The sequence below is a fragment of the Chrysemys picta genome, chromosome 6 (assembly GCF_011386835.1).
Source record: "Chrysemys picta bellii isolate R12L10 chromosome 6, ASM1138683v2, whole genome shotgun sequence".
In the NCBI taxonomy this organism is placed as follows: Eukaryota; Metazoa; Chordata; order Testudines; family Emydidae; genus Chrysemys; species Chrysemys picta.
The window spans coordinates 14,453,806-14,477,025 of record NC_088796.1 but is presented as its reverse complement, the minus strand read 5'-3'; the positions used below and the strand labels follow the sequence as shown (position 1 = coordinate 14,477,025).

At 46.5% G+C, this 23,220-nt stretch overlaps 1 protein-coding gene across 4 annotated transcripts in view; it reads left to right on the top strand.

Moving 5' to 3' along the window:
• The window catches only part of ZBTB7C (zinc finger and BTB domain containing 7C), a 294,397-nt gene that overhangs the window by 75,712 nt on the left and 195,465 nt on the right, over nucleotides 1-23,220 (top strand). For 2 of the 4 annotated variants that reach the window (XM_065598707.1, XM_065598705.1), the window contains exon 1: nucleotides 8,342-12,074. The exons of the other annotated variants lie outside the window; for them this stretch is intronic. The gene's annotated coding sequence lies outside the window, so the exon portion shown is untranslated. Of the gene's footprint in view, nucleotides 1-8,341; nucleotides 12,075-23,220 lie in introns of those variants that run through there. 4 annotated transcript variants of the gene reach the window in all.

The following is a 23,220-nucleotide window of genomic DNA, read 5'->3' as shown; positions in this document are numbered from 1 at the left end:
GCAGGGGGTGGGTTTCTAGGCTCTAGAGCTCTAGGCTGACCTGCAGCTTCAAAGTATTGTCTACACAGTGATTTTTAGAATGCTAGCCCGGGTCCCCCCGGAACCTGAGTCTGACCTGGGATGGGAGCCTGGCTTCCACTCACTGCAAAATGCTATGTAGAGAGAACTGAATTGACTTCAGTGGGCTTTGGGTCAGGTCCATATTTAGTGAAATGCTTTGTAATCCTTGGGGAAGAATCGTGCTATAGAAATGTAAGATACTTACGAGTATTAGCCCTTTTAATGTAGAATAGTAGTCAACCCATAATAACAAATAATATGGTATCTGATATTCCTAAAGCACCCTTTATCCTGAAGTATCCCAAAGCACTTCATAAATTGCATCCATACAAATCATCCTTTCAAGTTCCAGCTGTTGAGCGTACTCGTATCATCGTATTTTTATTTTGTGTATTTTTGTAGCACCTAGGAGCCCCAGTTGTGGACCAGGATCCCACTGTGGTAGGTGCTGTACAAACACAGGACACAAAGCCAGTCCCTGTCCCAATGAGCTTGCAGTCTATGTACCATAACTGGGACCAAACTTGTGTAACCCACTGGTTAGTGTGTGTGGTACTGGGCCCCCTCTATGCCCAATCCACAGAAGATATGAATCTGTTGTGGCCCCAACTACGGAGCCACGGCTTTTTAGCTCAAGCTGTAGCAGTTCATACTTTTAGCTCTGGAGGTCTGCAATTCAGTCTCTGGTGAACAACACCCTCACCTCCTCCCCCTGTCTCCTCCCTGGCCAGTGCAACCCCCTTATTAATGGTCTTTGCTCAGAGGCTCACCTGGCAGCAACTAGGGGCCCATGTATAACTCGTATATCAGTGTTCAGGCCTGTGGAACTGGCCTCTTCTTTTTCCTGCTCCAGCACTGCTTCTCAGGCCCTTCTTTCTTGCCCGCAGAAGGGATAGCTGGAGAGCAGCATTTGGCCATAACGTGACGTTTCCATTTATTAATAACACTGGGCCAGATTCTCTCCCCCTGTTCTAGTCTTCACTGCCCAGCTTTTCCCTGGACAGGGGACTTTGCAGCTGCCATAAACCAGGGCCAAGTGTGCCTGAGCACCACCATTTCTCACTGGGCGTAAGGTCCCCTGGAAACCAGGGCCAACTGGTGCAAGCAAGAGCAGCCCCTAGACTCCTCTAACAGATGCCAGAGTTGGGGCATCTTGAGAATCAGGCATCTGTAACTGTTTCCCTAACTGCCCTCTCTTCCCCTCCCTTGTGCTATGTGGATTACAGCACAGGAGAGAATCTGGCCCACTGGATCTAATTCTGCCCTCAGACACTGAGGGTGAATCCTGTTGGACTAGAATAGGAGTCTCTGAGGGCAGAATTGAGCCCTTTGTTTCTTCACCTGTGAAAAAAACTGTTTAGAACTAAAATCTTCTGCAATACAGAAGGATCACCTTCCATTTTATCTTCCATGCAACTCTTCTCGGTGAGCCGCCCTGTAACATCCAGCGCAATAGTGAGAAAGAGGCAGGGTATAAAAATGCTGTTCAGGTTCAGCTATAAATTAGCCTCTGCATTCTGCCTCTCAGCCTGGAGTGATTTCCAGATTCATAATGTACCTAGCCAGGAAGCGTGGAGCCCAGAGGTGTTTTAACCTTCATTTTGGAATGACCAATCTGGCAGCTTCAGTCACTCTCAAGTGGCAACTCTAGGCTCCTGCAGAGATAACGGCTCAGGTAATCACACAGGTCCCAAACTGTGCGCCACCTTATGTCATCAGGGCAATTTGAAAATCAATTTGATGTCTGTCAGGGAGGCAGCATGGCTCCCACAGGACCAGAGTGACATGCTGGGTCCACTCATTAGAATTCAGGGGGCAGCATCTTGTGCGAGCCAGAGGCTTGTGCAGTATTTTTCTGGGAAAGTCATAAAAATAAAGCATTACAATCATCTCCCCTAACTAAAGGCAACAGTAGCACGGACCACAGCCCCGGCCCCAGCCTGTTACACAGCTGGATTCTGTTTGGGCTTCAGAGACCGGTAAAGCGAAGTGCTAACCACAGAAAGTAGTGTGATGAGCAAATAAGAAAGCAGACGCTGCTACCCCCTCATTTCCAACACCAGCATGAGGGGGGCTCTTCGAACAGTGGTTTAGTCAAGCGGTTAGAAGATTTGAGGTCAAAGTCTGACATGGCTAGTGATGAATTTGAAGGCAATGGAAGAAGAGCAGCAAATGTTATGAGTTGGCTGCATGGACTGACTCCTGAGGAAAGATGAAAAGTGTTAAATACCTCTGTTGTGCCTAAGTGACAGTAATAGGGACATAATTACAGTCCACACAATACTGGAGGGTATAAGAACCAAAGAGAAAGAGAGATTGTTCAGAGTGGGGGAGGATGGAGTGGTATGAGGAGTAAGGGGATGAAATTAAGCAAAAGAAAGGCTCAATTTGTGAACACTCAGATCTGTGAGGCTTTGTAATCTATGCATTATATTAGACACCTTCTACATCACCGGCTCTCATGTCATTCCAGTTTATCACCCTCTGTTTTCAGTATAGCTGCAATTACCTAATAAAGGGCAGGATTCTCTTCTCATGGATACTGGGGCAAATGCAGAATAATTCCATTAAACTCAAAGAAATCAAAGTGTAACTGACATCAGAATTAAAGCCCACAGAAGCAACTCTTTTCAAAAAACAGGGTTGCATTTTGTAACACTTATTATAAGGGAGGGTGTCAAACATATGGCTTGCTCCCTGTATTGATATTCAGGGTAGTCAGAATCTCAGTAAGTACATTTCTAGCCTTGAGGGTTGCAGAGTTAACCTTACAAATGGGAGTGCAGCCGACACAATGTCATCTTCCTGAGTCTGCCGGCAGCCTGAGACAACAATGGAAAGTGTGAACTCACCTGCCTCCTATTCATCTCATTGAGATGCCAGTGATTTAACTCCCTTCTAGATCATCATTAACTCTTTCCATGTTGATTATTTTAGTATGGGAAAGGGAGGCTAAATTTTCAATAGTTCTACTAATTTTGCATGCCTGACTTTGAGTTCCCAGCATGAGACAGGCATCTGGTTTTGAGAGGTGCTTGCCACTTGCAGCTCACGTTGACTTCAGATAGAGTTGTGAGTACCTCTGGAAATCAGCTCCTTAAAAGTATTTCCATATCCCACAGAATGTATATTACATCAACTAAGGGCAGGTTACACACAGGTTTTTTGCTCTGGTTTAAACCCCTAATGTGGATACACTTAAAATGTCTGAACCACCTCTAAACCAGTTTAGCTTAATCCAGTAATTTCCCAAATTGAACTAAACATGTATAAACACTGCATTTTGTTAGGGGTTTGAAATCAATGTAAAATCACTTTAGTTGCACTGGTACAAGTTTTCTAATAAAGCCCTGAGACCTCCTTACACACATGTACGTAAATGAAACTTACACAGCATTACACGTTGCTTCTGGATATGGCCCGTTTGACCCACTGCTGAAATTAGATCGTCATATTTATGGAAAATAAAATAAAATGGGCCACTCTGTTTCCTGCTGCACTTTCATTTTCTTCTCGGTGCTGTTGAAGCAATGTTTGCTAGGGCCCGTGCCCACTTTTATTTCAGAGTTCATAACGTGTAATTGTGTTCAGGGCCAAATATAGGGAATGGAATTCTAGGGTGGGCTGCCGGCCTGTCACACAACAAAGCCTCAGAAAGGGTGTTGCCTCCTTTCAACATCCTCCTCCATAACCACTTGATCTGGTTGCGTGGTAACCCAGTGATCGTGCACAATTTACCTCCCCACCCTCCTCCCTTTTAACCCCCAGTCACCGCAACTGGCCTGATTTAGCCACTCAGCCTCTCTGGTTAATGTCAAATCAGCAAATGATGTTTGTTGAGTTCTGTATTTCCTTGCCGAGTTGGGGGGTGGGGGGGAGGGATCCGAAATATGGAACGATCTGCTGCATGACTGCACTCACTTCTCTGCTGATCTGTAGAGGTGACAGGGAATAGGGAAGAGACCATGCTAAAGTTCTGCAAGTTCAGAATGCATGGAACTCCTTCCGAAAGGCAAGCAGTGAGTTAAGAAGAGTTTAAAAACTGCTGTGTTGACACAGAAAGTCATTCTCCGTGCAGAAGCAACCTGACTCTCTGAGAGGGACTCTCATTTCTAGAGTGCCCGTTACCATAGTATGTAAGGGCCTGATCCTGCACATATGCATGGGAGTAACCTTATTTCTGGAGCAGTCCTGTGGATTTCGTGGGAGTAAAGTTACTCATGTGCATGTTGGCAGCATTGGGCCCTAAGTTAGTATGTAACGACACACGCAGGCATACCCACAGCTATGTATCTCCTGAACAGCTCAGCTAGGAGAATAAGCCTTTATGTGAGCCTCATGAGTGATGTGGAGAAAGTGGATAAGGAAAAGTTATTTACTTATTCCCATAATACAAGAACTAGGGGGCATCAAATGAAATTAATAGGCAGCAGGTTTAAAACAAATAAAAGGAAGTTCTTCTTCACGCAGCGCACAGTCAACTTGTGGAACTCCTTACCTGAGGAGGTTGTGAAGGCTAGGACTAGAACAGCGTTTAAAAGAGAACTGGATAAATTCATGGTGGTTAAGTCCATTAATGGCTATTGGCCAGGACGGGTAAGGAATGGTGTCCCTAGCCTCTGTTTGTCAGAGGATGGAGATGGATGGCAGGAGAGAGATCACTTGATCATTGCCTGTTAGGTTCACTCCCTCTGGGGCTCCTGGCATTGGCCGCTGTCGGTAGACAGGATACTGGGCTAGATGGACCTTTGGTCTGACCCGGTACGGCCTTTCGTATGTTCTTATGTGCCCAAGTAAATCAAGGATTTAGGGCTGGGAGGTTCAAAGGACCTATGAGTGTTAAGTGTCCAACTGCCACAGCAAGTCAGTGAGAATTGGGCACCTAATCCTTTCCTAGATCCCTTTTGAAAATCCCTGTCTAGATGGCAAGAGCTGCTCCAACAAATTACGGTAGGTGTAAAGAAGGAAGCTGGGTTTTCCAGTTCAGGCCTGCTGAAAGCAGCAAACGTCCTCCTTTACAATGGGTCCTGCCCACTGATTGAATACCAGTATGTTTGAAATGTACCGGAGGACATAGGCACCGACTCCGTGAGTGCTCCGGGGCTCAAGTACCCACCCCAAAAAAAAAAGGGGGGGTGGGGTGGGGGATGCTCAGCACCTGCAGGGCTGGATTCATCTTTTGTGGGCCCTGGTGCCCCTGCTCCTCCCTAGCTGTACTCTGAGGCCCCACCCCTGCTCGGCCTCTTCCCATCGAGGCCCTGCCCACACTCAGCCCCGAGGCCCCGCCTGTCGCTTGCACAGGGGAAGGGGGTGGAGAGGAGCAGAAAACAAAAAAAAACAAAAGTCAGCACCTGTGCCCGAGGACACCACTCTGGAAATTCTGTGCTGATTAAAAGCGGATAATGTACAAAATACAGCCATGATCTAACACGTCAGAGAAGGAGTCAAGAGATCCGGGTTCTGTTCTCGGCCGCGTCACACATCTGTTCTGGGATCTGTGGCATGTTAACTGAATTTCTCTGCAGCTCAGTTCCCCCTTTGGAAAAACGGGGATAATACCCATGGCACAGGGTGTAATGGGCCCTGGTTCATTACTGTTCGTAAAGGTGCCCGAGGGAATAAATAGATTGTTCATTATTAATGATTACATGATATTACTATTTATTGGTGTTAAGATTTGCCAGGAGCAGAATTTTTCCCCAGCGTGTTGTGTAACTCACAGTGATTGCCGATGGGAATTGGTTGAATAACAAGAGCAGACAAGGAGCCTGCAAAGTGTTTAAAGCTGGGGGAAAAAATACGACTAAATTGTACCAAATCTGGCAAAGCAGCAATAATGATATTCTACAGCGGGCAGTGGGAGGGCACCCCGACACAGTCAGCAAAAATGAACGTGGGAGCATAAGACTGCAGTGTCCTCCTTTAGGGAGCAACTGGGAGTCTTGGGGGGGGGGCCGATTCAAGCTTTAAGCTTCGTTATCCATGCAAAAGAACGTGTTGATATGTGTGGGGGCGAGAGTTTCCTCAAAGGCCTGTGACATTGCTGTGATTACCACTACTTTCCACAGTCAAGCAGAGTGACCAATTAATCTCTCTACTACTCAAAGGAAACACATGTCTAGGAGCACATGGGTGGCATGTGACCCCCCTCCTCCTTTGGGGAGGCTAGCTTGCCGGCCCCGCCCCTTCCACCCAAGGCCCCGCCCATACCCCTCACTGCTGGAGGAACCCTGGCTGACCTGCCCTGACTCCCGGGCCGCTGGCCACCCCGAGCACTGGCCACCCCAAGTCTTGGCCCGATTCCCGGGCTGCTGGCCCGACCCGAGACCCCACCAGCTTCGGGGGAGAGGAGGACCAAGGGCGGGGCCTCAGGGCAGAGCGTGGGCAGGGCCATGGCTTGGGTTTGGGGAGGCTTAACTTCCTCTGGCCTAGGATACCCGCCGCCCATGCTAGGAACGGGTAGACTCTGCACTTGGAAACCTATTCTGGGCAGAGCTGCTGTTCCAGCTAGGAAAACTCTCTGTGCCTCCAAAGTTATGTGAGCCTTGGGGTGGGTGAACTCATGGGATGGGTACCATGCTACTTGCAGTAGTGCCCTTGCATCCCATTGCTCGGGGACCTGATTCCTCCAGCTGCTTATCACCTGATGCTTCTGAGCTGCCTGAAATGTTGGCCTCCTGGCTCTTCCTTAACTGGCCTCAGTTCTCCTATGCCTTTGCCTGCTGCTCCCCTTCCTCGCTGGCTGCCCTGCCTTCTTTGTCCTGCGCACAGGCGAGTGCTGTCCCCTTGCTTCCTCTGCGGCTGCTGCTTATGCCTTTTCTTGTGTTTCCCCACCCACCTGACCAACCCCAGGGCCACCTGTGTTCTGCAAGCAGCAGCGGCGGCAGTTCAGCGGCAGGTCCTTCGCTCCTAGAGGGAGTGAGGGACCTGCCGCCCCCGAATTGCCGCAGGTGCTGCCCCTCTCCCTTGGCCGCCCCAAGCACCTGCTTGTTAAGCTGGTGCCTGGAGCCGGCCCTGGTTTGGAGGAAGATTACAGTTGTTCATTGTATTTATTCAGTGTGTGATAGCACATGGGCTCGAGCCACAAGATCCAGGTTTCAAAAGCCCCAAAGTTCCAAGGTGCTTGGATCTAGGGTTTTGGTTCAGGCCTGTATCTCTGATTCAAGGAAACAATGAGACTTGGTGTCTTCCTTCCCTGGACCTCAGCAGGGAGCAAAGGCTGGGAACTAGAACTGTGCAAAATGTTCGCAACGCAACCTGAGAACATCCAGAAGTCATGGGGCTCTGTGTTTGCTGGCAGCTCGTTTGGACCAGCTTCGTAGAACAGTGTGTGATCCCTACCTGAACGGCGAGGAGTTCCCAAATCTGGGCCTGTCTATGTTTTCTTGCCAAATTCATGCTTTAGATACAAAACCAGGTGGAATGGGCTGGTTTAACTGAATTTTGCGTTGAGTTTTCAGATTCCGTCAAACAAGACTCAAAGGTAAACTTGAGGGGCAGAGGGGTGCATACACACACACACACACACACACAGGCATGGAACCTGAGTGAGGCATAGCACAGCCCGTTTGGGGGTAGAACTGCTGCGATTTGCATAGCTGTGTTTAGAATCCCCAAATGAATGAGAGCTGGAGCCCTCCTCCTGACTATGCCCAGAACCCCCAATGAGTCACACCCTACACCCTCCTGTGTGCTGATGCCTTTCTGATTAAGGAGATACTTGATGCACCAAGGTGCTGCTCTGTATGCCGCTGCTCCTGTTCATTCCCTTACACTTCAAAGGCTGCCCTATGGGAAATTCCAGAAGACGCCATTCGAATCCTTCAGCTGATCTCTGGGGGTTCTAACTGGCTGACTAGTAGCCCCATAACCGGCAGTCGAACATGCCCATCCATTGATCTGTCCCAAAACCTAGTTGTGACCTGGAGGCAGTTGAAAATGTTGAGCAAGAATTTCTACTAGGTCGGCGTGGCAACGACCTTGCTTCCGATGAAGGAGAGATGGACGTAACTGGGTGGAGTCTACCAGAGCCACTCTGCACAATGTGTCACGGGGGTGTGAGTGAGTCACTGCTTTTCCCTCCCTCCCACTGTAGTGAACACGCTCCCTCATTGGTCCTCCCAGTTGGGCATTTTAAAGTTAAGTTTGGAACGTGAATTTGCCTCTCCCCTCAGGAACGTATTGGTGTGCAGTCTCTTGGGGTATGTGTAATTCCCAGCCTGGGTAGATAGGTATGCGCTAACTCTGCTTGAACTAGCACCTAAAAATAGCAGTGTGGGCAGCGGCTCAGGCCAGTTGCCTGAGTGCAATCCTGCCCGATCCCTTGGCTATGTACTTGGGGGGCTAGCCAAAGCCGCTGCGTGAGTATGTCTACCCATGCCGGAAATCAGCTCTCCCAGTTCCTGTACAGAGGTAGCCTTGGTTTCTTCTTGATAATCGAGGTTTAGGATTCCCAGCCTCAGACATTCTTCTCATCTCCAAGTCTAGGTTACCGACTGGCACTGCTTGTCCCATGCTCTGGCTTTTAATGTCTCCTGTGATTTGTAGTTGATGCTGGTACTCAGTTCCTCCTGTTCCCCATTCTGCATAGCAAACTGGATGACATTCATACTGGGGGGCTGAATACCAGCTGATCCCTGAATACAAATATCACCCAAACCCATACAGTTTCTTTGTGTTCGGGGCTGGAATGGGCCCCCTCACTGTCAGGCCTGGGGTTTGTTGATTAAGTTGGTTGGCCAACGGCCATTGGGTGGGGTTTTCAGAAGCACTCAGCACTACCTTAGATCTCAGGGAAGGCAACCACCAACTAGGCCCTTCTTTCCCCCCTCCCCGTTTCCACCTCAATGAGGGCTTTGACTCATCTGACCTGCAATTTACCCCTAGTTCTAGCAATGGGTGGGAAGTGAGTGAAGACAAAGCTTAGTTGGGTTCAGAGATTCTTATCACTGTGTCTAAGCCCTGTGTCAGTTCTCCACTCCCACTCTTCACCAGCACCCATGGAGCTATAATGCTGACCAATTATGGATTTTGCTTCTGCCAGAAGAGGTGCAGCTGAGGTGCCTTGATGGCCAGCCGCTCTCGTCTTTGGGCCACTGCAGAGAAAGCAAAGGAGAGGGGAAATGAGCTGAAAGGAAAAGGAAATTGAAAGGACATTTAAATAAAAGAACCAGCCATAGAGTTTCTGTTGCCAGCAATAAATCAGCAGTAGAAGGTTCAGACGGAGGCACTGTCTCACCTGGCAGGTGAACCCTAGGCTGCCCAGCCTTAGTAAGTGCATTGCCTGTCAGTGAAAATAGAAACACTGAAAACTGACTGGCAGGGAATGACAGTTAAAAAAATGCATGTGTCACAGAAAAGAGCTAGATCAGCTAGAAACGTAGCTTTTGGCTTTCCTTCCCAAGAGCCTACGGGTTATACGAGCACTTCGATTAGAATGTAACACATGGCTGTCACTATGCAGCACTCCACGGCCACTAAGAACTTTGCAGACACAGAATTCAGCTCCTGCTGCTCCAAACTATGGACTTCAGACCACCTGAGCTAGAGGAGAATCTCCAGTAGCTACCAACAGTATAAGGCTTTTATGACACAGCAGAAAAGTTCTGATACGCTTTTCCTCCCACACCCTCCATCTGTCCCCAGGCTTAGGGTTGTGTGCCTCTGTGCACCAGGCAGCCAAAATATGGTGAACATCAGAGAAGTAACTACACTGATATAGCTGCAAATGCATCCGTGTACTCCATAGCTTGTGCTGGTGCAGTTCACCTGCACGCACACCCGCATGCTGGCACATGCCCTTCTTTGGGGGGTTTGGACACTGCAGGGAAATAGTTAACATTTGGTTGTTTCAGACATATTCCCTGTTGTCTGGGGAGGTTTCTGTCTGTGCAGTTAGAACGATTACACTCGTAGGTCTGCTCTTGTTATGAGGCCCGTTTTAATGAGTGGAATTGTGTCAAATATGAAATTGCGTAACTACTGACTGTGTTATGCAGCCTATCACTTAAATCAGCCTCTGTCGCAGGTCATTGGAGGGTAGCTAATGTAACAGCTGTTTTTTAAAAAGCTCCAGAGGTGATCCTGGCAATTACAGGCCAATAAGACTAATTTCAGTACCAGGCAAATTGGTTGAAACTATAGTAAAGAGCAAAATTAACATACAGTGTTGGGGAAGGGTCAACACGGCTTTTGTAAAGGGAAATCATGCCTCACCAATCTATTAGAATTCTTTGAGGGTGTCAACAAGCATGTGGACAAGGGTAATCCAGTTGATATAATATACGTGGACTTTCAGGAAGCCTTTCACAAGGTCCCTTACCAAAGGCTCTTATGCAAAGTAAGCAGTCATGGAATAAGAGAGAAGATCTTATCAGTAACTGGTTAAAAGATAGGAAACAAAGGGTAGAAATAAATGGTCAGTTTTCATAATGGAGAGAGGTAAACAGGAGGATCTGCCAAGGACCTTTACTGGGACCATTTATGAATGTGATGAACATCACTTATCTGGAAAAAGTGGTAAACAGTAGTGATACAAAGTTACTCAGATAGTTACCGTCAAATCTGACTGCAAAGAGTTACAAGGGGAATCTCACAAAACTGGGTGATGGGGCAACAAAAAGGCAGATGAAGTTCAATGATAAGTGCAAAATGTATCAGTATATTAAAAAATACATAAATGAAAATAGAGCTGGGGTGATTTAAATATTCTCCTGTAGCATCAGACAACCCAAGAAGAAGAGTGTGTACTAGTGTGCCAGAACCAGAAAGTGAAACTGACTATAAACAGAAAATGAAACTAACCAGTTTAGTTTCAATATCACCAGTGAGAAAAAGTGCAAAAAATAAATAAATAAGCAAACACCAACAATGGCGAGAGGTAAATTTTATGCTTAAAATGATTTCAGCTTTAATCATCTAAGATGTTTTTACCCTTATGGAAAAGTCCTATAGGATTTAGTAAAGATAAAACTAGTGGATTCTAGAGAAATGCAATAGGGATCTACAGAAGCTACTCTAAAAGTTTAAAGAATGTAGGAGATAATGATCGCTGTGCCATGGGTTTTTGAACCATCCTATTGTTTTTCTCTATTAAATTTTATAGGAAGGTTAAAAACAACCTATAGAGAGGTGCTATCGTCTATGAAGTTCTATAAGATTTTCCCATAAAGTTGCTTACAAACAGTATCACTACTGTCACTATAGGAGAGGCTGTGTGGTCTAGTGGTGAGGGCATTGGATTAGGACTCAGGATCCATCTCTTGGTGTGACCTCACACAAGTCACTTCACCTCTTTGTGACTCTCTTTTCCTCCTACCCATTGTCTCTTTAGACTGCAAGCTGTTTGGGCCAGGGCTTGTCTCTCACTACGTTTACATGCAGGGCCTAGCCCAGTGGGTCTCCGATCTCAGTTGAGACCTCTAGGTGCTGCTGTAACCCAGACAATAAATAATATTAATTCAGAGTCTCTCTGATTTTTGAGGATTTAAGGTGATCCCTAGGTATTGTCTGAGTATGTGGGGGTGTGATTTAAGTGTGATGCTGCTTTTTTCCCTCCACTTAGATTAAAAATGAGACCAGTTCCATAGCACTGGTAACCCAGAATTGTAGGGACCTGCACATACTTTAAGAGCTTGTAGGACTCTCTGATCCATCCCATTCCTTCCAGCTCCTACATGGCTGCTGAAAAGGCAGAACTGGGCAAACAACAGTAGCTTTTAATATTTTGATCTTGTAGTTTTGATGTGACTCATAGAAAATAAATGCTGCCTCTTTAAGGATTGGCCTGCAGCTAAGTATAAGGGTGTATTAACTCCACCCTGCTGCTTTGTTAGGGATGTGGCTTTTTTTTTTTTTTGGTGGTTCTCCTCCCCCCCACCCCCTCCTCTCAACCATGAAATAACCAAAGTTTTAAAGCAATGGTCCATCAGCATGCAGGCAGAGTTATCTGGCTACGTATGACCCACAGAAAGCTAAAAGAGTGGGATCTAGCGGAAACCAAATCTCATCTTCGTGTAAGTATTGTGCTCCCTTATCTGGTGCTTATGCAGTTGTTATAATGAAGAGCTTAACAGAATATGTTGCTGTACTTAAGACAACTTTCAGAAAATTCCAGCCTGGTGTTGTGCTGATGTTAGGTAAATCAGGTACAACTATTCTCTGCTTGCAGGTGAATAGCTCTGAGCAGATAGATCTATGGTAGAGACAGGTTTTTAATTAGAACTGTGTACATTGGTAAAAGCTGGGGAGCTGGTGTCACAGTGTATTTTCAATCAGTATGCTTAATGGTTTAGTCAATTCCATCTTAGTTTAGACTATAGTTTTCTGCTATTGAAAGAGCAATTAATTCTCTCCTCCACCCCATTCTTCTTCAGCAAGAATCTGTTGATTTATCAGCTATCTTTTACAAGTGACGTTTGCTCTGATGTGCATCCACCTGTTTTTTATATGGTTGGTTAAGGTGTGGGCTCTTGCTCATTTTGTGCAGAGTGGATTTCTCTTGATAAGCCAAAGAAACTGCAGGACTAGAGACTAAAAAGGGCATAAAAAAACCCCCTACATGCTGTGCTATTTTGGTAGCAGCAAATTGTGTGTTCTACAAATTACTGTTGGTTATGAACAAAATGTGTCTGTCTGTTATCATATAACAATGTTCTGCCTTCAGATTGCCACTAATATATTTAAACTTATGATAATGCCGATTGAAATCCAGTGCCCCCTTTTTTCTGAGTTCTGATTTATTCCTACCCAGCCAATGTCATACTTAATTATACAGCCATAAAACTTTTACTTCACAGATTGTTAGGCATTTTATTAGAAAGGACTTGGAGTTTAGGTTGTTCCTTGAATAGCTGGACACGTTTAGCTCCCTGGTTATCGTTTCTTTCTTTCTTTCTTTCGTTAACTGTGAGACTAGAAAACAGTTTCAAACTGAAGATATACAGGCTGTTTATTCTGAAACACACAAATGTCAACCCAGAGATACTGTAAGTATTCAGAAACCACAGTGAAGCATTTGATGTATATACCTTGATAGACACATTAGATTACATTTGAGAAGTACCTTACATTTGAAAAGTTGCCCCACCTAAAATATTACAAATTGACTCTAGCGTTTGAGGTTTAACAGGTTATCTACCAGCTGTAATAAAAAGTAGTAATTTTCATTTGGTCTTTTTTCTTCTGCAGAAGCTGGATAAAACCCAAGATACACATATTCACTTGCGCTCTCTCTCTCTCTGTCACACGCACTTACAGTAGCATAGCAGATCCATTGCAAATTTCAGTAAATTTTCAAGTTGTAATATCTAGATAACTTCAAACTGCAAATTTCTAAATTCATCTTTAATTAGAGAACAGAGGAATTGCCCTTCCTCTCCTCCCCCCGCAACTTTCCTCAGAACAATACTCCACCCAGCCTGGAACCTTGTCCCACCCCACCACCACCACATGACCAATGGTCCATCTAGGCTGATACCCTGTCTTCAACAGAGGCCAATACAAGATGCTTCAGAAGAATACATGCCTGGGTTTTGTTGTGGGGCATGAGGCTGAAGGTTAAGGCCTACATTTTCCAAAAAGACTACGAATCTTAGGTGCCTCCATTTTTGGGTGTCAAACTTGAGACCTGATTTCCAGAGTCACTAAGCAGCTCCCATTGACTTCACATGGAGCTGCGGCTTTCAGCCCCTTAGAGAATCAGGCCCAACCTGTGACAAGTGGCAAACTCAAAAATGGAGACACTCAGAATGAATGGACTCTTGAAATGGGAGCTGTAACTTAAAGCTGGGTGGGAAACTTTTGAGATTTCAAAAGATCTTCCTGTGCCAAACTGGGACACAGGCAAAATCTCAAGAATCTGTAAAAATTAAATAAAATAAAAATTCAGTTCAGGTCAAGCAGAATGTTTTGATTTTGACCTTTTTATTTATTTTTTTATTGTAAATGAACTTAAATTTTGAAGTGAAAAAAACCAGAACTTTCCATCTCAAAAATATTCTAACATCCCATTGACAATTTCAAAACAATTTTATTCAAAAAAAAAAAAAAATTCATCAGAAGTCTCCCTTTCCTGAAAAAAAATTGGTTTCAAAGAATCAACATTTTTCCTGATTAAAAAATGGTAAGTTGAAAAATTCCTCTCCCGCTGTACCCTAAATGGCTTCATACACCTCTGGACTTAGCGTACGCCTCACAACAGATCATTGCTTTTATAAATCGAAAAAGGGTAGGTGAAACTATGGTAATATGGTTACTAAATCCTTAGCCAGACGATCATGTTCTCCAGAGTCGTCCTTAGCCAGATTTCTTCTTCTATGAACCTCACTTAATTGATTTAGAAATAGATGCAGATAAAAGAACACTTCTAGTTTCTAGGCACTCTTGCCATCAGAAGACAATACAGTTAACATTTCAGATACAAAAGAGCAGCAAAACATACTACAAACCAAAGCCCTGCTCCTGCAAATACTTAAACACGTGCTTAACTTTACTCATGTGAGCAGTGCTATAGACGTCAGTGACCATGCTCTATACATGTACCGAGAATGGCGAATAAACACATGCTGAAAATGTCACCATACTATTAGCTACAGCCAGTGCTGCTATTTGAGCATACCAGCTATGAATCTCCAGAACAGATGTTGTCTTGTTCCACTTTCACACCACCCATGGTTTCCTTTCCAACTTCCCCCTGACCCACCTTCTTCACAGACCGCATCACATTTTAAAAAGGAAAACCACACACGCTTTGGGGGCAGGGCTGTAGCACACGAGAGAGGACAGGGGAGACGAGGCTTATTTGCCCTGACGTTTTCATTCAAATTACAGGTGCCTTTTGCCTTGGTGGCTGTGTTTCTCTTACAAGTAAGCGCCTCGTCGTCGTTTCCCCAGTGCTCTCCCCCTTATCAGGTCTGGGCTTTTTGCTTTCCCTCATCTTCTCCCTGCTAGCCATTATCTGTGCTTACTGGAGTACAGGAGGTCGGCCATTCTGCTGACTGCTTGGGGAGAAACCTGCACTGTGGCCTCGTTCCATTCTGAGCACCCTCGCTGCGATCCAGGCTTGGCTCTGCATTTATATATTAAGGCTGAATTCAAAGGCGAGGGGGAATCCTAGGTCCCTGCCTTTTGTTCATGAACTCTATGATCCTTCAGTCACCGGGACTCACTCAAAAGATATTATTTACGTGGCTGCTTCTGATTTTAAAACTCATGTGCTCACAGGAGTATTGGCTATGGGATCGGGATAATAAATCCAAAATCAGTCCCCAAAATTATAACAGTGCTAGAAGAAACTATTGTAACTGCAGCTCCTGCCTGTCTTTTGACGTCTTTCTCACTGCTTCCAGCAGAGTTCGGCGACCTCCCTAGAGCTCTGTTTATTTCTTCCAGTGGTTTCCATAAATGCTCTGAAAATGGGTAATGTCTACTGAACTTCACAGGGTTCTGAAGCATTTCGAGATGGAAAATGCTGTACAGATCTATCTATCTCGCCCATCACCATTGCGTCCTCATCCATGTTTCATGATGGTGATTTAACATTTATATTGCAGCAGCACCTAGAGGTCAACGAGATAAGGCCCCGTTGTGCTAGGTGTTTTCTGCCCCAAAGGTCGTACAGGCTAAAAGACAAGACCTAACAGGGGGATGAGACAAGCACATTGTGGATGGGGGATATGGGTTGTTGAAACCGAGGTATTACTCTTATTCCATTCAGAAACATGTGAATTTGATTTTTTATGTCTGATGCAGCTTTTTAATACTGATGAATAAACTACAGGTTAGATCCTGCCAGTGCAGACCAGCCCTAATATCAGCAGATCCAGCCACAGGGTCTCTCTCCTATACAGGGGGTCTTTGAGTGGAGCAGAGCTGGTGCAGAGGCTCCTAAGCCTTCTCCATGACTGTGGCTGGGGTGTTTGCAGTCAGGGCATGGCAAGGGATTCCTTAATCGCTGGCAATCCCCAGCTGCTGCAGTGGCCCCTTGAGGCTCATGCAGTTTAAAGCAGCTCTCAGGCTGCTCCAGCATGTGCTGGAGAACCAGCCCAAAAGCGACAGGCCCAGGATTGGAAAGGTTCAAGTGAGGCAGGAAGCCACTGTGACCAGGGCCGCTCAGAGGATTCAGGGGGTCTGGGGCAAAGCGGGGGAGCTGCGGCGCTTGTACTTACCCGCGGTGGTCCAGGTCTTCGGCGGCGGGAGGCTCTTCAATCACTCTGCGTCTTCGGCAGCACTGAACGGCCCCCGCTGCCGAAATGCCGCCAAAGACCCGGACCACCGCCGGGCCAGGGCTTGCAGGGCCCCTGTGGGGCCTGGGGCAAATTGCCCCACTTGCCCCCCTCTCTGAGCGGCCCTGACTGTGACAGGGGGCATTCACCTCTTGAGTGCGTCCTAGCAGCTTTAATTCCAGTCCTTCGCTTGGTTATCTAAAGGAGCCTTGTCCCCTTCTTGGGGCTTCGGTGCCTTTGCCAGTGTCTGGTGGGGAACCCAACCAGGGACCCTGTAAACAGCAGCCACATCCTGTCTCCTTTAATTAGTTTCTGTTGCATTCTTGGGGCCTCTTCCCACCTGGCCCCTTTACCTTCGCCCGTTACCTTAGGGTTACAGTTCTCCGGGCCTCTCTATCGGGTCCAGTAAATGCAGCCCCGTCAAGCTCCTCTGATCAGAGAGGAGCCCCCTTCCTCCCCGCTCTGCTTCCAGCCAGGGACTGACTTGCTAAGGTCCTGCAGCCTCTGAGCCTGCTGGGCTCTGTTTAGCTGCTTCCCTGCAATCTTTCTAAGCAGGCCCGGGGGACCCCCCTTGCTGCCCCTCCCTGGGGCAAGGGGTGGTGGGACCGCAGGGACTCCTGCAGGGGGCCACAAAGGGCCAGGTGCACTCCATCACAGCCACTTTGCACACACCCCTCCTCAGCTGTGCTTGCAGCTGAAGAGCTGGCCCACCGTTTTTAAACAAGCTCTCCCATACCACCGTGACTTGTTCCGTATCAGTGTCCAAGGCCAGATTTTCAGGTGCCGTGTGGCCGCTTTGCATGTGATTTGTAGTCATGGAAACGCAGCATTTTGCCCTGGGAGGATCCCTCCAGAGCTGGCCAATCCCCTTGCGGCAGAGAGGCTCCTACTTTACCCTTCCCCCTGCTGCTGGGAGACCCCTATGCTGAGCCGATCCGTGGCTGTGGTTTTGGCTCTGTGGTGGCATGGCATGTACCATTTGTAAGGATAGGGAAGTGCAAAGATTAGTGGTATTTATTTGTACTGCAGTAGCATCTAGGTGCCCTAGTCATGGGCCAGGACCCCAGTGTGCTAGGTGCTGTACAAACACAGAACAAAAAGACACTCCCCGCCCCAAAGAGTTTACAATGTCAGTATAAGACAAGAGACAACGAATGGATACAGAAAGAGGAGGGAGTGCAAGGAAACAATGAAACAATATCGATCAACATTATGCCACCATTGTCCACTCCCACCTGCATAACTTGCCCAGAGTTTTCATTGGTTGTGATTTACAGCTGGTAAAAAAAAATTGAATTCCCATCCCACGGGAAATTCTGAGATTTCAAAATTTCATTTCATCCCAATTGGGATGAAATGTAGACATCTCAGAATGTTTCGTGAAGTGAAATACTCCAATATATTTCATTTCAACCTTATTGAAATGTTTCATTTTGACTTCATTTGTTTCCACACAGATTAAATTAGAGTAGATTCAAAAGGATGCAGTCCAAATGAAACATTTTGACATTCTCTAAATAAAATGTTTGGATAATTTCCCACTGAAAATCTTGATGAAATCTGTATGTTTCCGCAACACATACAAATTTAATCGAATAAGCATTTTCAAATGTTTCATGGAAACCTACTGTTTTGTGGAAAATTTTGACCAGCTGTAGCTATAATCACGGATTTGGCCCCCAGAGAGCTAGATTAGAGAGAAACATGAGTAAAACAAGATGCCTTGGAGTCTGAACTGGTGAAATATATTTTGAATGAAAAATTTCAAACAAATGAAAAATGGCCTTTTTTCAACAACAAAATGTTTTTCTGAAAAATTTTGCTTTTCTTAAAAGAAAAACCAAAACCCTGCTTTTTCCATAAAAGAGAAACATGGAAATGAAAAAAGGTGTTGTTTTTTTAAACCAAAAATCTTTGCACTGAAATAGGAAATAAAAACCCAAACTGATTTTTTAAGTTATAATTTTTCATAAAAAAAAAAGATTTTTTTGAAGTTTTCACAAAACATCCTTACAATTTTTCAACCCGTTCTGCTTATAACAAGATCTGGTGGTGGTGATGGTGGTGTTATTGTTAGTGGGCCTGATTCTGATTTCACACACAGCAGTATAAATTAAGAGTAACGTTACTGAAAAGCCAGGTGCTGCAGAAATCACAATCAGGCCCAAATTCTTTCCTCCTGAGGATCTCAAAGTGCATTGGACTGTGTATTTAGGGAACACGGATATACCACTGGAAAGCCACCACACAACAATCAAACTATAGTTTAAGAACAGGAAGCAACGAATATTTTCCCATTGGAACTGCAGGTGGAGCTGTAGGCATTATGATGAGCATTATTTATTGAGTGCTTGTTGTTCCTCAAACCTATACAATGATAAAGGATGGTACAGTGATTAGGACACTAGCCTGAGACTTACTGGGTGGGGGGGGTCAATTCCTTGCTCTGCCACAGACTTCCTGTGTGACCTTGGGCATGTCACTTAGTCTCTCTGTGTCACAGTTCCACATAATTCCCTACCTCCCAGGGATGTTGTGAGGATAAATACATTTAAGATTGTGAGGTGCTCAGATACTACAGTAAAGGGGGCCATATATGTATCTTAGATAGATGGCCTCTGCCCACAATACTTAAAACCGTTTAGATGCACAGAATACACCAAGTGATAATGCTGTCTCAAGCTGGGCAAGTAATCTTGCAATGATCGTTGTTGCTATGCTTTGCAGAAAGACTGTGTTTCAAGTAGGCATGAGAAGGAAAGCTCTCCATTGTCTTTAATAGACTGGGGATCATAGTTTTATAGAGATTAAGGCCAGAAGGGACCATTAGATTGTCTAGTCTGACTTCCTGTATAACACAGGCTATTAAATGTCACCCAGATAGTCCTGTACGGAGTCCAATAGCTTGAGTTAGACCAAAGCATTTCAGTCCTCAAGAGACTAAATTGTTGTGTGCTGCAGGCAGAAACTAGGAGAGAATGAGGGGCCACCAACAGCTAAGACCTTTGCAATGGGGGGGAACTGATTACATAAGACATGGTCCTAGCAGGTGACCCAGGCCCCATGCTGCAGAAGAAGGTGAAAACTCCCCACGGTCCCTGCCCGTCTGGCCAGGGGAAAATTCCTTCCTGATCATACCCATAATGCATGAGTGCACATGTAATGCCGACAGATCCTGATCATCGGCGGGTGGGATCGAACCTGGGAACTCTGAAGCTTAGCATATGAGCCTCTACTGCATGAATTAAAAGCCACATGGCTCTTAGCTAAGGCGGTAGCAGACTCATCTATCTCTAGCTGGGCTGGGTGCCACTAGAGGGGGACAGAGTGTCACAGTAAGGCGGCATGGGTTACGCACACGCACCCAGGAGGCCGGGGACAGAGGTGTGAGAGAACAGGATGGCTCGGAAGAAGTTGTCAAATGAGACTGGAAAAAGACTCCAAAGGGAGAAGCTTGGTCAAAGTGAAAGAGGCGAGAGTATTCAGTCATGTCTAGGAGAGAACAGCACCACCTACTGAACTACCAGCATCACTCCCCGAAGCACCTATGTCTTCCTCGCCTTCATGTGACAAGACCACAGCCCTGGGTGAAATGCAGTTCTGACATCATAAGAAAGCAGCGTGAGAATTAAAGATAACTACTAGGATACAGAGCCTGTGGACAATGGTCCAACAAAACTCCAAGGCATTTAACTTCCCAATCAGATTTGTACTTCTTCATGGACCTGATTCTTTTGTCATTTTTCACCTGGGTAAATCGAGAGTGAGTCCACTGAAGCCAGTGTAGTCACAGCAGTGAGCCACTGGGCGAAGTGTCAGGAGAATCAGGAATAGATTTCTTGACCTGCTGCTCACAAACAGGGAAGAATTAGTAGGGGAAGCAAAAGTGGATGGGAACCTGGGAGGCAGTGACCATGAGATGGTCGAGTTCAGGATCCTGACACAGGGAAGAAAGGAGAGCAGCAGAATACGGACCCTGGACTTCAGAAAAGCAGACTTTGACTCCCTCAGGGGACAGATGGGCAGGATCCCCTGGGAGAATAACATGAAGGGCAAAGTGGTCCAGGAGAGCTGGCTGTATTTTAAAGAATCCTTATTGCGGTTGCAGGAACAAACCATCCCGACGTGTAGAAAGAATAGTAAATATGGCAGGCGACCAGCTTGGCTTAACAGTGAAATCCTTGCTGACCTTAAACGCAAAAAAGAAGCTTACAAGAAGTGGAAGATTTGACAAATGACCAGGGAGGAGTATAAAAATATTGCTCAGGCATGCAAGAGTGAAGTCAGGAAGGCCAAATCGCACTTGGAGTTGCAGCTAGCAAGAGATGTTAAGAGTAACAAGAAGGGTTTCTTCAGGTATGTTAGCAACAAGAAGAAAGTCAAGGAAAGTGTAGGCCCCTTACTGAACGAGGGAGGCAACCTAGTGACAGAAGATGTGGAAAAAGCTTATGTTCTCAATGCTTTTTTTGCCTCTGTCTTCACAAACAAGGTCAGCTCCCAGACTGCTGGACTGGGCAGCACAGTATGGGGAGGAGGTGACCAGCCCTCCGTGGAGAAAGAAATGGTTCGGGACTATTTAGAAAAACTGGAGAAGCACAAATCCATGGGGCCGGATGCGCTGCATCTGAGGGTGCTAAAGGAATTGGCGGATGTGATTGCGGAGCCATTGGCCATCATCTTTGAAAACTCATGGCGATCGGGGGAGGTCCCGGATGACTGTAAAAAGGCTAATGTAGTGCCCATCTTTAAAAAAGGGAAGAAGGAGGATCCGGGGAACTACAGGCCAGTTAGCCTCACCTCAGTCCCTGGAAAAATCATGGAGCAGGTCCTCAAGGAATCAATTATGAAACACTTAGAGAAGAGGAAAGTGATCAGGAACAGTCAGCATGGATTCACCAAGGGGAAGTTGTGCCTGACTAACCTAATTGCCTTCTATGATGAGATAACTGGGTCTATGGATGAGGGGAAAGCAGTGGATGTGTTATTCCTCGACTTTAGCAAAGCTTTTGATACGGTCTCCCACAGTATTCTTGCCGGCAAGTTAAAGAAGTATGGGCTGGATGAATGGACTGTAAGGTGGATAGAAAGCTGGCTAGATCACCGGGCTAAACGGGTAATGATCAATGGCTCCATGTCTAGTTGGCAGCCGGTTTCAAGCGGAGTGCCCCAAGGGTCAGTCCTGGGGCCGGTTTTGTTTAATATTTTTATTAATGATCTGGAGGATGGTGTGGACTGCACTCTCAGCAAGTTTGCAGATGACACTAAACTGGGAGGCATGGTAGATACATTGAAGGGTAGGGATCAGATACAGAGGGACCTAGACAAATGAGAGGATTGGGCCAAAAAAAACCTGATGAGGTTCAACAAGGACAAGTGCAGAGTCCTGCACTTAGGACGGATGAATGCTATGCACTGCTACAGACTAGGGACCGAATGGCTAGGTAGCAGTTCTGCAGAAAAGGATCTAGGGGTCACAGTGGACGAGAAGCTGGATATGAGTCAACAGTGTGCTCGTGTTGCCAAGAAGGCTAATGGCATTTTGGGCTGTATAAGTAGGGGCATTGCCAGCAGATCGAGGAACGTGATCGTTCCCCTTTATTCGACATTGGTGAGGCCTCATCTGGAATACTGTCTCCAGTTTTGGGCCCCACACTACAAGAAGGATGTGGAAAAATTGGAAAGAGTCCAGCGGAGGGCAACAAAAATGATTAGGCGTCTGGAGCACATGATTTATGAGGAGAGGCTGAGGGAACTGGGATTGTTTAGTCTCCAGAAGAGAAGAATGAGGGGGGATTTGATAGCTGCTTTCAACTACCTGAAGGGGGGTTCCAAAGAGGATGGAGCTCGGCTGTTCTCAGTGGTGGCAGATGACAGAACAAGGAGCAATGGTCTCAAGTTGCAGTGGGGGAGGTTTAGGTTGGATATTAGGAAACACTATTTCACTAGGAGGGTGGTGAAGCACTGGAATGCGTTACCTAGGGTGGTGGTGGAATCTCCTTCCTTGGAGGTTTTTAAGGCCCGGCTTGACAAAGCCCTGGCTGGGATGATTTAGTTGGGAATTGGTCCTGCTTTGAGCAGGGGGTTGGACTAGATGACCTCCTGAGGTCCCTTCCAACCCTGATATTCTATGATTCTATGATCTGTGTTGCGGCATTGGCAAAATCCACATTCGCCCTCCAGCAGCACTCAGGCCTGGTTTGTGAGGCTGGTGGGTCAGGCTCTCTAATGCAAAGCTCTGTTATATAGCTTTTGCTGGGTTACAATATCACACTCTTGGTTTTGTGACTCCATTACAAGCCTTCCAACACTGTCCGTTTCAGCTTTTATCGTTCACACTGCAAGGCCCTGCCTAGCATCTGGAAATGCATATGTGAGTCAGCCGAAGAGAGAGAGGCCCAAATTCTGCTCTCAGTAGCCCCCTCCCTATCCCCATTGCCTTAATTTGACAGATGAGATATAAAAAATTGAAGATGTGCCTTTTGCCTGGCAGCCTGGAGAGGCCGTTGGCATCCCGCTGCAGCCCTAGGGGCTCGGCTCATGGGGGGGGTGGAGAGGAACACCAGAGAGATTGTGCCTCAGGCAGCCTCTTCTGTTGCTGCTCCTTGCATAGGTGAGGCAAGCAGTCTGTTCCCCTTCATGGGTCAGTGCAAAGCAGGGCCACGACTCTGCCTCCTTCAGCCCCCCAAGGTGCAGTGTGTGCAGGGATTGCTAGAAGACCGGGGTGCAGACAGACCTGCAAGTGGGGAGTGGCTTCCCACTTGCTCCGGCAGGGCCCTCCGAGCAGAGTGGGCTGAACGGGCTCTTGTGCTGTGCAGCTGCACCTCAAATCTAGAGTGACGCTAATGGCCAGGCTGTTTAGAGGCTTGAAATGAAGCGAGCTGGTAAAAGCTGAAAGGAAAAGCCAAGTCGCAGAGACAAGAGCGTGTAACGCTGGACT